We start from the raw sequence: 14,511 nt of genomic DNA, 5'->3' as shown, positions 1-14,511 counted from the left end.
TTAATATGAACATCGTTTTTCCTTTTTTGTTCTTTGCATAGGGATGCAATGTTCAATCAACAGAATAGTCGGCTTCACATTCCATCACCATCATCAAATCGTTATACGTTGTATTTAGAACTGAACTTCTTCATAGTTCGCGCTTAAATTCGAGTTTTAAAGCTTATTATCATTTGATAATAAGGAAACCCTATTGGTTTCTGCAAACACAGCGTTTCTGCTTTATTTGAATTGAACTCTTTGCTGCTTTGGAAGTTACCTTTACAGAATAGAAATAACTTCGATTTAATGTAAATTGAATTGTTCTTTGATCAATTTCAAAATTTTTTCAAAATCAACCATTGTAAATCCTAATAAGCAATAACAGACAAAACTAAAAGTGGTAGTAAGTAAGGTAAGTAAAGTAATTAAGTTTTTTATTAAAAATTGTAATATATAATGCAGTACAGTGCTAGGTTGCAATCATAACCATGTCGTATTTTGCACATTACACTGTACAATTGTATCATACTCGCACAAATGGTTATTAAAATGTGTGGCGGCTTTAGACGCCGCCTATTATCATGGGTTCGCAGTGGCAGTGTCTTAGGGCGAGAGTCGCCAATATTTTCGACAGTGTTTTAAGTTGTGTGGATTTTGACATATGTTAGCGATTTCTAGCGAAATTTAGCGAAATTGATATATATATACGTTATATATATAGGATGTACTTGTGATCTGCCATCTGTTATCGTCTTTTGGTATTATTGTTGGTCATAGCCAATACCGCCAAAATTATTCCTCAATGGTGTTTGGCGGTTTTGGCAGGAAGAAATTATTATAAATAAGCGCGAAACCTTTTGTATCGGGCCTTTTCCTTAGTACTTCTGACTATAAAAATGAACCTTCAGACTTTGCTTGTAATCCGCCATCTGTTATCATCTTTTGTTATTAAAGTGGGTCATAGCCAATACCGCCAAAACTATTCATCTATGGAGGTTGGTGGTTTTGGCGGGAAGAATTATCATAAATAAGCGCGGAATGTTTTGTGTCGGGTGTTTTCATTATGTACTCTGACTGTAAAAATAAACCATCATGAGCGAAATACATTTTATTGAATAATAAATACACGTTATCTATTAGCTTTTTCTAACATTTTGTTACACAAAGACTTGTGTTCAATGTGTTCTTCATTGACCCTACATACGTTTACAGTGAAATTATTATCTAGACAGCAATTCGCCAATTTATTAAGGAAATCACCACACTTATCAATGCAGAGCCGGTTTGAGCCGGACAGTAAAGGCTTGACATCCTTGTAATAAGAATGAAAAAGAGACGTTTCGCTACGGCTAGGATGTTCTTATTGTGTAAACATTTAGTTTTACCGACGTTTCAAGCCGATTATTCTTGGGTAATTGTGGTAAATCCCATGTGTCAATTTTGTGAGTTTTTAAAAGATACAATAACTCAAGTACAATTGTGTACAAACATTTATTTAATTTTATAGGCCTTGTTGTTGAAACAGGTTAGGTCATTCACCAACCAGTCTATAAATTTCCGGTCAATACAGGTTTTTGTTTTTGGCGTCTGTTTCAAACCATATATTTACTCTGGCACTTTTATTTTAGTTACACTCGAAATTATCGCGAAATAAGCAAATTCACCCTGTGTCATGTGCATTAATTTATTGTTACTACTATCACAGAAATTAGAAATTAAAAATAATTATATCGTCTCATTTTCGTAGGAGAAATATGTAGAGAAAAACTTAATAATTAAAGACTAAAATTCAAAATGATCTTCACTCAGCATTTATTGGGCAAAGCAATCTGACGCCGATATTCTGTGGATATAGAATCGACTGTGGCGAGTAATAAATAAATAAATAAATAACGCACACACTCAATACTTCTTTCCACATTGAAAATATTAGTTTTTGGAGAAAGGATATTAAGAAAGAGACACATTTCAGTAGATGGAATTGAGTCGCCACGCCAAATGCTTAAAATGCTGGCAAATTTGTTTTCCTGTTTCATTATGGTACCTAATACATTGGGTAATATAGTAGCCGTTATACTGTGTGTGAAAATTCAAAATCAAAAGCGCGTTCAATTTGGCAGTGGTGGCGATTTTCAGAGCTCAGTGTTGTTATTACTTCAATATAATATACTACAATGTATAGACTTACGATTCGAAAGTGATATTAAGAAATATTTGTCTACTGTTACCTAATAAGAGTTAGTAGTTAATTATCAGGTATTCCTTACCCTATTATGTAAGACCATATTTACAGTTGAGCTCCTTGTGATAGAGTTCGTTCAGGGAAGTACTGCCGGCTTAACTATTTCTGCCGTCAAGCAGTAACGTGCAGGCGTGTAGCTTACCACCAGGCGCACGACTTGTTTGTCCCGTTACTTGATATTACAACAAATAAAAAATATTTTTGTGATCAATCAACAATGTTAAGGTCTACTTTTTGTATGATACCAACTGACAGGATAAACAAGTTGCGCGCCTGTTAGTTAGTGACACGCCTGTCCATGACAGTTGTAGCGTCGCTAATAGCTTTAAATCATAAATAGCTGAGGGGTATTTGCGCTGCGCCCTTGTGCCTGTAATTTCACCAGCACGCTTATCTTTCAAACGAAACGCGGTAATGTGAGCATTACTGCTTGGCGGTAGAAATAAGTAAGGTGGCAGTATTTCCATGGAACAACTCATTCACAAGGAGCTCTAATAACTTACAGAATACTTACCCGTATTTAGGTACACATAGTTCTGTGGCTGTAATTTGTCGACTTACCTGAAACAATAAGTTTTATATTAATTCAAAGTGTTTGCGTAATTATTTTATTTCGCATCATTTAAGTGCTAATATGGATGTTTGAAAGTAGCATATATAAAAACAGTAACATTACGGTGTTAGGTATGGTGACATTTTTCTATTTCACTGTATTTGAGAGGGAGAGGAATCTCGCTAAGTGAAGAAAAACTTTCATAATTTTTTCACAGGTGGCGCAGCAGAGCGTTAGGCACAGTATGCTGAAGGCGCTGGGTCGAATTCAGCAGGATCGAAGGAATTTTTATTAGTGTCCGATTTTTATATTAATAATTATTTAATAGATATCTAGATTTTTTTGTTGTTCGTCCCATCACTTTATATCATAAAAAAGTTTAACCTAAACTGTCAATATACCAAAATGATGTCATGCAGGTTATCGCACCAGCTGACATAGTCGGTACAAGAGAAAAGTGTCTCTAATCTAACAAGTTGTCTAATTGTGCTAAGCCTGCAGAAACTTTAGGCCTTGAAATTTGAAAATCGAAAGACAAATACCTTTTAAGAGAATGGTATTATTAGATGTGGTCGGTTAAAGTAATTTAACATCAATTCGGTTTAATGTAGTCCACGACCTTTTCAAAATATATAATGCTGTTATTTCGAATTTATGCGCACATAGTGCATTGTAAGGTCACTTTATAAAGAAGATGTCTTTTATTGTGGGTCGTATTTGGACAAAGAGGGTTTTGGAGACCAACACTCATCGAGTGATGCCAACACCTAATAAATGAGTTATTAGGTGATGAGTTATAAGTTATAAAGTATTACTTGGGTTATATAGAAGTATGGTAACGTTTTTCTTTGCGTTTTATAAGTACACATCAAGCCCTCGCCTGAGGGGAGACCCATGCGCAGCAATGGGACATATAAATGGGTTGATGATCTGCCTCTGTGGTCGAACGGTAACCTTACTGGACTGCCACGCAGATCTCCCGGGTTCGATTCCCGGGCCGAGAGAAATATTTGTATGACCTACATTTATTTCTCTCATGAGTTTAGGTGTAATTTATGATCTATGTGTATGAAATTACAGACACATGGGACTTGTCAACGTATGCCTCAGGGTGACAGGCGCAGTGACTGTGCCCCTTAGATCTTTGCAATCTAAAGCTCTGAGTGACACAGCAACTGTAATGGACAGACATGTAGCTTGCCATTAGGCGCACAATTTGTTCGTCCCGTCACTAGATGTTATAGAATAAAACAAGTCCATGACATTCGCGACGCAGTGTTTCCCTAGTGCGGGGCTATGAGTGTGTGCGTTGGGTCAGTGTGTGTGCCATGATGATGATGATACACATAATTCTTCTATGATCCATTGATCCATGGGAAGTGTTTACAAGTTTATTTATACTAGAGGAGACATACTTATTCGACATTTGTACGAATTTAGCTGTAATTTTTCCAGTAATTAATGAAAACAATAATAGCGTTTATTATTCAGTTTTGTTCAGGTTTTTTTAAATACAGTTATGCAGTTTTTATCAAGGTATGCTTGACAATGAGTTTCTTCAATATATTGAAAAGGATGGACGTAGATGGTAGAGTGAAATTAGTTGATTTAAAGAGACATGTTTATTGGTCGGTCTCCAGAATATAAGTAAGTAAATAATACAATATAAAATAAAATGTAAACTTAAATGCTAACCAAGCAATACGCACCACATGTTGCAGTTAGACTATAAATATAGTCTATCTATACTACATATATATATTTAGATATCTACCAAATCAACCTTCCAACTGTTAAAACACAATATTAATGCACAATCTGGGTCATTGTGAACTACATATCTGTCAGGGTGTCTCCCGGGCACAGCGCAGCGCAGGCGCAGGAAGCGGCTGTAATTATGTCGTTCACACGCGGTGCTCGCGCAGCTTTCGCAATTGCATCCGCCGGATTTGTCCTTCTAACTTTTACTCCCTAAACTCAGATAGAGTGAGTAATATTTTTGTTTACCGTTCGCGTAATTATATGAGGATTTGATACAATTATTATTTATTTTAGAATTATGTTTTCTTTATATATGTGATGTGTGTATTTATTTGTCTTGATAAATTTGTATTAGTAAGCAAATTTTTTAGAAAATGGAGTGTTTTCGAGCTTATGCAATTTAGAAATTAAACACATCAAAAGTGTCTAGGGGTAAAGCACGTTTTCGCCAATTATTTAAAATCAGGATTTTTTTAACACCGACTTTTCTGATCAACTTTATCATTATTCAAATGATTATCGAAATGGATTTTTGAAAATGAAATTGACCAAGAAAGTCAAATCATTAAAAAACCTGATTTTCAGTAATTTAAAGAGTTACAGCAGTGCGTTTCTGTTTTACTGGTTTGCATTACAAATGTATGTATGATAAAAACCGTGACAAATGTTTAAAGGTCCACTAAATAAAAGTAGCGAGATGAAAGGTCTTCCTATTAGCAAACTGCAGTACCGGCACGCTATGATGGCCGTTTTGTCAGATTACAATGGTGAGGTTAAATCTCATTTCATTGTCGAAAAAACATAAAAAATGCGAGTCGCATCTATAAGTTTTTAGATTTATAACTAGTATTGTATGGGGTAGCTGTTTAAAAAATTTTAATAAAACGAAAATAAAAATGTTTACTTAATATATCGTCAATTCGAAACTACTTTTTTTGCATTGATCTATAAGTGACTAAGTGTAAGTATAAGATTTCATATTTTAAAATTTCGAATGTCGAAAAACAAATGCCAAGTTGTGTCGTAAAATTATAGAGCCATAAATTGTACTATACGTCACTATTGACATTAATTAGCTCCTTCAACGTAGTTATGAATTAATACGAAACTTGATGAGCGGACAAACGTCCAAACGGCAATCATAATTAAAGCAAATTTACTCAACATTATCAAAGGATAATCTCAAGGTTACATTAAGTATTTCCGCGTTAGCTTGACATTTTCTTACATACATGAATTATGCACATTCTTCGTTAATAGTTCCTTAGGTTTCAAATACGGCAGATTATGTTAACGTGTGAATCGAGCGTGCTAGATGTGTTATGAACGTTACTTGTCCTTGTAAGGATTACGATTGGCATGTTGGACTTTCAGTTTTGTGTCACCTCAGTAATCAACCACACAGGTACAGTTTCATTTTACGGTGTACAGCGTCCGCCATTTTTAATGAGTGACTTAATGAACTTACCTGTAAGTGAAGTTCGATCTTAATTATAGGAAATACGTCGTCCGAAGAGCATGTGGCCATACGTATGCGGTACTACAATTGCCAATTTCATGCTAATCTCGAAGGACGAAGCGTTATTGATGTTATACAACTACCTCCGTGGCCGAACGGTTACTATGCCGGACTGCCACGCAGAGGTCCCGGGTTCGATTCCCGGGCCGGGAAAAATATTTATATGGCGTACATTTATTTCTCTCGTGAGTTTCGGTGTAATTTGTGCTTGTCTATATGTGTGTCTATGGCAGCCGCGCTACAGGGTTTTCCTAGTGTAGTATGTGCGTTGTTGTTGTTAAGCATATATCTCATAACACTGTCACTGCTCATACGACTCGATTGACACGCAATGTACCACAGGCCGTTGTGTTTAAACCTTGAAATTAAAAGGTAATTTAGTTTTCACTTTTTTTATGATATCAAGTGACTGGATGAACACAACACGGTTATAACATTTGCAGTGCCACTCATAGCTTTTAATCATAAATAGGGGCACTGAGGAGGCACTGCCACTGCGCCCATCAACTTAGACATAAAAATTACAAGTTCCATGTGCCTGTAATTTCGCCATTCTTAACCTTCAACACCGGAATGCAGCAATGCTCACGTTACTGGTGGTAGAAATACCTACGTATTACGGCAGTGCGTTCTTGGACGGACTTTTTTACAACGAGCTCTACTGCTACTAAAAATGCATATAGCTTTTCTGTTTTTCAATATACATAAAAAATCGTGGAAGTGATAATTTATGAGTAAAGTACTGTACTGTAAATTGCGGTGCGGGTTTTTTGACGACCTTGATAATTTCCCGATAACATATCTTGTCGTTAGTCGAATTTAAATTTTTGTTCTGTGTGGGACTTAATTTTACATACATTTATGAGAACAGAAGTATAATTTTTCATTAAATTATTTAACTACACCATTCATGAGTGTTTTACTACAAATATTAAATATGTTATATTCCGAAAAAAAAAAATTTAAAAACAACAGGAAGTGTATGTTATATAGAAGCATATTCTAGAAAGGCAAAGAAGATTTTTTTATTTAAAATATTAGTGCGCAATTAACTTCCATCTCACTTGATGGAAAGTGACTATGAAGTCGACGATGGAGCTTGCACACCTAAATAATGTCTATTCACTCTCGCCTTGAAAAGGTCCAAGTTATGACGTTGAAGGAATAGGCAGAGAATTCCACTCCATAGCCGTTCGCCTATAAATGTGGAAGCGAAACGCTTCGTGAGAATTCTTGGAATGTCCTTAACATAGGGGTGGAACCTACGCCTGGTTTTTTGGTCTTAGTTTTATTGGTCTTCAGGATTTTCACAGAATCAACTAATTTATTGATTGAAACATACGTGAATGTTCATTTTCTTAAAAAAATCACGATGGCCAATAGCTTGTAATATTATGGATACTCTATGGTTCGCAACTCTGGCTGTTTGACAGCGATTTTTCTCTCTGGTAACTTCAAACTTACGTGTATACCGGCCGCGATTAAATTTAAATGTTAACTGAAGAACAAAAATAATAGGTAAATTTGTCCATCGTCGTAAAAACATCTCTATATTTTAAGTTCAATTTATTTTGTAATTGATTTATTTATATTATGATAATGTAAGGGCGTCCCCTTGCTTGACAAGTCCCATGTACCTGTAATTTCACCAGCAGTGTGGTATCAAGGTACAAAGGTACAGGTTAACTGAGCAAATAAATATTTTTAGCACCTATGAACTTGGCCGTAAGGATTGTATTGCAAAACGCGCTGTTTGTACTAAAGTAAGAGTCCGTGAGAGCAACCCTTCCATCGCAAGAATTACGGCATAGAAATAGTAGAACGAAATCATATCAATAATATCAATCATACACATACCACATCAAGAATTTAAATACAACGGTCATTGTCTCGGCGTGTATTTGAATAATGATAAATGACTTAACGCTTCATTAATGTAGGGTAATGATTGTAATGAATAAAATTCATGATCGTAATGAATTTTCAACCTTGCTCACGTGGCCTTGGAAGTTATTTCAAAACATTTATTATTTTTTTGATAAATTATTGGTCTAATGCAATTTATTAAGTAAAATCATTAGTCGAGGCACGGTCTGGGTCATTCATTTACAAAGTATAATTAATGCATTTTGCTTCCTGGATTTATATATTTTGTTATAGATTTATAAGACGTTCTATAGTAAAAAACTGTACAATAAACAATAGCATCCTGGTTATTATTTAATATGATTCACAATTTTTACGAAAACGAAAAAAAAAGTCATGAGCGACTTACCTGTCCATAACAGTTGTAGTGCTACTCAGAGCTTTAAATCGCAAAGATCTGTGGGGCACTGCCACTACGCCCGTCACTCCGAAACATAAGTTGAAAAGTCCCATGTGCCTGTAATTTTAGTAGCAGGAGAACTCCTTGTGAAGAGTTCGTGCAGGGTAGTACTGCCACTTTACCAATTTCTCCCGCCAAACAGTAATATCAGCATTACTGTGTTCCGGTTTTGAACGGTAAGGGTGCAGGCACATGAAACTTATCAAGTTATGTCTCAGGGTGACGGACGCATTAACAGTGCTCTAAGCTCTGAATGGCACTGGAATTGTTACGGACAGGCGTGTACCTTACCATCAGGCGTACGACTTGTTCGTCCCGTCACTTGACATTATTATAAAAAAAATTCGCCAGCACGCTTCAAAACCGAAACGCAGTAATGCTCACGTTACCACATGGAGGCAGAAATAAATAAGTTGGCAGCATTTCTCTGGATGAAATTATTCACAAGGATCTTTTGAAGATAGCCAAAAGTAGGCGAAAGTGATTAAATAATAGCAAGCTTAATTTTAGTCTAATTGTTGTTGACCTTGGAGGTCAAGGGGTTAACACTATGGGCGTTATATGAGGAGGTCTCGGGTTCGATTCCCGGGAATAAAGTAAAAACGATTCCAAAAATATTCAAAACGTAGTTTAGTGATTTTCGTGCTCAGTCAAAATTTTGTAGTACACTTACACATTCGTTATTTATATTCTAAAGTGCAAATTAGCTAAATGTGGTTAACCTTTTAAACTTGTTTACGTTAGGTTTAACCTCCCGAACAATCAAGGAAGTGGGGACACCGTGAAAATGAACAAGATCAAAGGAGAGGATAGGGTAGCTATGACCCTAAAATGAAAGAGATTTTCAGTCTATTTCGCAAATGCGGTCACCTGACAAAGGTTTGGTTTCGATGATGTAAACATTTTTAACTACCTTAACCAGTCCTGAAAACAAAGTGTTTTTATTAAATAAGATAATATTTATGAAATCTGATTGCTGAGGTACGTACTTATATGTCATGGCTATTGGACATTTATAAAAATAAATAATGGCTCTACGGTACAGTCTGCAAATAGATACTAGGTCCTAAGTAGCTATGTAATTACAATATGTTACCGCGATTGGTTAATTTTTACGGCAGGTTTAGAGAACGTAAAATTACCGTTGTTGTTACAGTTTTTGAATTATTATAATGTCAAACTTAATGACATTCCGTAGATATGACCCAGAGACTGATCTAGGCTTGTGGTTTGTTAGCTACTCGTTAAGTTATTTATAGTTCCTAAATTGCATAGACATCAAAATTCTAATAAATTTGCCTACTTTAATGCAAATTTATTACACATTACAACACTTTAGAGAAGTTTATAAAAAACCGCGGCTTAAAGAAAACCAGTGAATTTCTCGTATTAAAATGTTATATACCAGCTGCAATCGTTAAGTGTGCCCAGGCGATTATTCAGTAAATATAAGAGATAGTCCCCCAATGATGGAAAGGGGAAGGCGGAATTAATCGTGTAATTCCATCGCACGCTCTCCGAGATATATCCTGTAAAATACTGATAAGCAGGCAATTTTACGGCGATGTTTAAGGCTCTGCAGCTTCGCCTCTACTAAATTCCGAGTCACCTATAAGCCTCTTGGCACGCTTGTCAATTGAATCTAAGGTGGCCAGGTGGTATGTAGCAGATTGTATATATGCAGTTTGTATGTATGTTACGCGATAACTCCGCTATCTGTGAACCGATTTTGATGATTCTTTTTTTGTTGGAAAGAGGGTACTCTATAGTGGTCCCAATTAATTTTCAAGAAAATTATCCACGTCCAAGTGCGGCTGTTCACGCGTGAAGATTCATTTTTATAAATGGCGCCTAAATTTTATTTTTGTAAGTCAATGATAAGGGGCAATTATTTTAATGGTCGATTTTGCTATTCTCCAATTCAAGGCGTTTTTCTCTCAATATACTTTGAGTAGTGAGAATCGATTTTACTTATCTCCTGTGTGAAGTTCCGTATAGAGGCGAACTAGGTGATGAATCTAGGTTTGCGCACTTTCCGGTAACCGATTTCAATAAAACTTGGCAAATAGATGTAATTTCGCGTACTTTTGAAGTCGGTTTTTTTAGTACTCTGTACTGAGATTATTGTAAATGAATTTTACTGTGAGAATTGCCTAACGCGGCCGTGAGGTCTGGAGTTTGAAAATTGTCTTAGATAAATAGCACATTTATAGATAGTTAAAGGTAATTAGGTAACCACTTTCTATATTCAAGTTTCCTTGATACTTCATACAGCAATGTCATATTAAATCATGTCGTTTTTTTTAGTAAAAAACCAAAACGTCTACCGATGCACAATGAACTAATAACAGTATAACATGAAAATCGTTTATCAAAGTCACTCAGGCGCAATGGCGCTTCGAAACGCAATTGTTTACGTTCCAAATTACGTAAACGTTATTACGAGAGTTAGCGCCATCCATTCATAGATCCAGAATACATTACCTTGTGTATTACATCTGTTTAACATTTTTTTAGTTAAATGAACTTTATGTTGTATGTTATAACTAAGTAAACGGAAGCAACAATTACTTTTACATAAAAAAACAAAATTGACCTTAATTGATGCCTATGCCCATAAAATTCGAGGATTTTCCTCGATTTTCTCGGGAGTCCCCTCAGATTCTGACTTGGTGACAGTGGGACCACCTCGAGCGTATATTCTTTTAAACAATAAAGAATTTTCAAAATCGATCCACAATAGACGGACCCCTCCTCTTTTTTTGAAGTTGGTTAAAATACGCCTGCTCACTACCGCGGTCTAATGGAAGAGAAATTTGAAACAATTACAGATAAAAAGAAGAGCAAAAATTATTTTACATTTGCTTTACCGTCAAAGTCTTCTTAACTTGACTCAGAGTATTTTGAATGTCTTCAGAATTGTTGCGAACTATAAAAAATCTAAAATCTTTCCTTTAAAAAGACCGTTGCACTGATGTGCTTCGTATTTTATTAGCATAGCAGCTCCTTGTGAAAGAGTTCGTCCAGAGAAATACTGGCTCCTGATCTATTTCTGCCACCAAGCAGTAAAACGAGCATCGTTGTGATCCAGTTTTGAAGGATAAGTTGTAAGCTGGTGAAATTACAGGCACACGCGTCTTTTTACAGTACCACTCAGCGCTTTAAGCCACAAAGGCCATAGGTACACTGCAACTGCGCCCGTCACCCTGAAACTTATGTTGGCAGTCCCATGTGCCTGTAATTTCACTAGCACTTTTACCCTTCAAAACCGCAACTCAGTAATACTCGCATTACTGCTTGTGCATGTAAATTGCATATGTAAAGTGGCAGTACGTCTCTGGACGAACTCTTTCACAGGGAGCTCTATTGCTTCTAAATATCAAAAACTGCTACAAACCTCATATAGCCATTATATCAATGACTTGTGTAATTTGTTAAACTAATATGTTATGGAAATTGCAAAACTCAAGCTGTGGCGAGCCGTAGCTGTAGCATGAACAGTTCTCCGTTATGAATTCATGGTTCGGTGTATCGTTATTTTGACTCTGCTATGGATAGACATGTCGCTTAACACCAGGCATACGACTTGTCACTCACTATCTATATCACGTCACTTTGTATAATAAACAAAAAATATTGATACAGTATTCTCGTATTTTTCTGCTTCGTTGCGGTAGTGGTGTCAAATTTTCTTTTGCAATCTCTAACAACCACACAATGAAACGTTTTTACTATAATAACTAGGTTACCATCATTCACGTTTGCTGTGTACGTTGAATACACCTACGAAAAGACCTTGGATATGATATTGGAAACAAAGAGCAATAATTGCCGAATGTATTAGAGCCTGTGAAATATTGTAAAAGCGACATTTTTGTTCGCAAGGCGGTTTGCACAACGGTTTCTGCTTCAGACCAGGATGTTGTGACAGTGAATACATATAGTGCAATCAATGTCTTTGTTTGCTGCTATTTTTCTAAATATTCTTTTATTTCACACTAGGATATACACAAAAAACCGACGGTTTATTGCTAGATAGCAATCTCTTTCGGGCTTTTTAAATAGCAGTAGAGCTGCTTGTAAAGTGTTCATATAGGGAAGTACTGCCACCTTCCCTATTTCCGCCGCCAAGTAGTAATGTAAGTATTACCATGTTCCGATTTGGAAGTGTAAGGGTGCTGGTGAAATTAAAAGCAAAAGAGACTTGTCAACTTATGTCTCAGAATGACGGGCGCAGTGGCGGTGCCCTCAAATCTTTGAAATTTAAAGCTCTGAGTGACACTGTGACTGTTATGGAGAGGCGTGTCGCTTTTCACCAGACGCACGACTTATTCGTCCTGTCACATATCAAAAAATCATTTTGCCCATACTGTGTCCATAATAGATGTTATTTCTATGACGATGGTTTTGAGAATCAATGTTGAAAATTAATTTCAAATGTATGTTTGAGACATTTAGGCGCTTGGCAATAGAATTTGTTTTTACTTGTCTATCCAGTCATTTGTATTTTGTTGATTGTATATCAAATAGTGATCTCACCGCAATAAATAAATTCGTCAACTGACTTTGTCAGACAGTATTGACAACTTAAGTACTCGGTGGGCGATATTGGCGACATTTGATTTGTTGTCTTATACCAAATAGTTGTCATCTCATTTTGATTGTAATTTAGTAAACAAGTATATTTATTTGGGAACATAAACGACGGCTTATCCTGATCAAGACAAGCCGGATAACGGATATGGTTTTTTCTATTTCAGGTGTGTCGCAATTGTAAATTAAATTCTAGTAAAAACCCTAAATCTATGATGTTTTCTACTCTTTATCAAATGTTAATAGATTACGTTGTAAGATAATTAACAAAGCAATAAGGTGCAATAAATGACTTATGTAATTTCTAATAAGTTGTTTTTTTATGTGTTTCACTGATTAACATAATTGAGTGTCAGCGAGTTTCGTTGGAATAAATTTATAAAATTTTTGTTCGTCCTGTGAGGTGAAAGGTCAATTTTGTCACAAGGAAAATGGAAATCACATTTCTTAAATTTAGCGTAGGTTAACTTTGAAAGTGTATGAAAAGACTGCTGCGAGTGGAGGAAGTTGGAAGTACATCAGTAGGGCTAGCATAACAGGGCGCGTCTTGCGCGAGAAACTGCTATTCTCGCATAGAGATCCCGCGATATACGTCACTCTCGTGCAAGTGGCGCCGTGTCGTGCTAGCCTTAAGGACCGTAGCATGTAGCATGTATGTAGGTCAGTAGAGTATACTTATCTCATTGGAAGAGAACATGTATAAAAGTTGTTGACTTTTTCGACACTTTTTCTTATTTGAATGACAAAAGTAAAAAGACAAAGGTAAAACAATTTAAACACTTAACGCGTAAATAGAAATATGGGTAAAATGTATATTTTTTGTGCGTAATTTTTTTTCTTTTTTACGCACACATTCATAGTCCTACACTAAGGACACCCTGTGTCGCGGGTGCCATGGACACATATATAGACAACTACAATATACCCAAACTAACGAGAGAAATAAATTTAGGCTTTAAAAGTATTTTATTTATTTTCTGTTTCAACAACGTCGTAATCGTAGCAACAGAAACACCCATGGGTGAACCTATGTTTTATAAAAATGATATACGACGAAAAAAGAACTAAAACAACAAGTTAACAACTCCAGAGTAGTAATCTCGCACTCAATTCGTAATACTTATTTCGCTGAGATTAGAAAGGTTTTGCAGTGCAGTTGCCAAGTTCAAGTTAATTGTGGCGCGACCTTGCTCGCTTATTTTGGTAACTACACGTAATAATAATGTTAATGTCATTGTTAATAGCTGTACATTTGTTATTGTACCAATGTTGTGTTAATTTTAGAGTACAAGTAAAATAGTTGAAGTGCGTCTTGCATAATGAAGTTACGCAAAGATAAAAATTTAACAGTTTGAGACAGGGAAACTATTGGAATGTAGGTACATAACCTACGTAACGCATTGATATCACTAGGGCTAGCACGATAGAGCGCAACTTGCGCGAGGGCGACATAGAAGCGAGAGATATTGGTCTAATCTATGGGAGTATAGCAATATCTCATGTTTCATATCGCTTTCGCGCAAGTCGCGCCCTAT

This window comes from Hyposmocoma kahamanoa, unplaced genomic scaffold, assembly GCF_003589595.1.
Source record: "Hyposmocoma kahamanoa isolate Upper Pololo Valley unplaced genomic scaffold, ASM358959v1 66, whole genome shotgun sequence".
In the NCBI taxonomy this organism is placed as follows: domain Eukaryota; kingdom Metazoa; phylum Arthropoda; class Insecta; order Lepidoptera; family Cosmopterigidae; genus Hyposmocoma; species Hyposmocoma kahamanoa.
Note: the sequence above shows the minus strand (reverse complement) of the source record.